Genomic DNA, 1,388 nt, shown 5'->3' on the forward strand with positions numbered 1-1,388 from the left:
CCGTAATTCAACTTAGGAAACAACGGCCATGAGCCGTTGTGCATATGTCCCAGGTAGCGGTAAATTAGTAGCGTGGGGCCCCGAATTTCGACCGCGCGGCTTACCAGAGCAAGAAGGGGTCCCGCGGGGATGCGAGCAGTCCCCTTTCGGCCCCATCCCCTCGTATCCTATACACCACGCAGGAGGACGCCCCGCGGCGAGAGCCGGCACTCCTGATTAAAATTACTCTGCCGAGATCCGGCGAGATTTCCGCGGCGAAATTTATGAAATTGTCCCGGTTTATTGTTTTAAATGAGCTTGCGTTCCCGAAGAGATCGACGGTGGATAAGCGGTTCCCTGTAAATCCACGCCCGACAGCCGGGAGGGGTGACGGTATGCGGAGGCGGGGGCGCCTCGACCCCCTAGAGAGGACGTCCTCCGTGAAAATCGTCCGAGGTTAAATCAGGATTAAAGGGAGAGATTTCTTTTTTCTTCCCGTCGCCCGTTTTCATTCTACCACGTGGGGAATGGCTCCATTTTTTCCGTTACACGAGATTCCGCTACTCGATGATCATTGTTGAGATAATCAACGTTGGGAAATCAGCGTCTTAGGATGGATGATGATGATTTTTCTATGGAGATTAGAATAATTCGAAATTATTTTGAATTATTGAGTAAATCATTTTAGAAAGATGGATGTAGAATGTGTTACAAAAATCGATTGCACTACTCGTGTTGCGAATAATACACGAGAAAAGTTTATATTTATAATTAAAAGATAGAGGAAAATTACATTGAACGAAAAAAATTAATCTAATGATCCGAAAAAAATGTATCAAATTCCTCAGAAACAAGTTCCAAGAAGGATCGAAAAAGGAAACAAAGGTGAGATCACGCATTGACAAAGGAACCATTCAGAAATCAAAGAATCCGATCAAAGTTTCGGCCTTTTTCGTGGCGACCACGATCGAAATTTATCACCCTGTCTCGCGATCATCGAGGCACGCCCATGTATCGGTGGCAAGAATTCGGTCAATCCGGTCCGGCCTAGACTCCAATCCAGCCTAACAACGATAAATAATCACGGAACGATCGGGAATGCGCGCAACAGACACGGTTTAAAAACTTTCACCCACGATTTCCCACGTGGTGACGTCAGTTTCGCGCGAACGGGTAGCCTAAATGGCTGACTGCCGATTTATTCAATGACTTATAGCCACCGTGTTCAAACGGAGGGGACGATCAGATGGCATTAATTCAGCCTTGTGATTTCTCGGTGTCGGTGCGTAGGATTCGCCTTAGGATTCGCGTGAAATGTGAGCGTGCCGAGCTTTTGAAATCGGGACGATTCGATTTAACGATTTAACGACGCCTCGGGCGGCGAATTTTTTAGATCGCGAAAAAAAAAA

The sequence above is a fragment of the Apis dorsata genome, unplaced genomic scaffold (genome assembly GCF_000469605.1).
Source record: "Apis dorsata unplaced genomic scaffold, Apis dorsata 1.3 scaffold_123, whole genome shotgun sequence".
In the NCBI taxonomy this organism is placed as follows: Eukaryota; Metazoa; Arthropoda; class Insecta; order Hymenoptera; family Apidae; genus Apis; species Apis dorsata.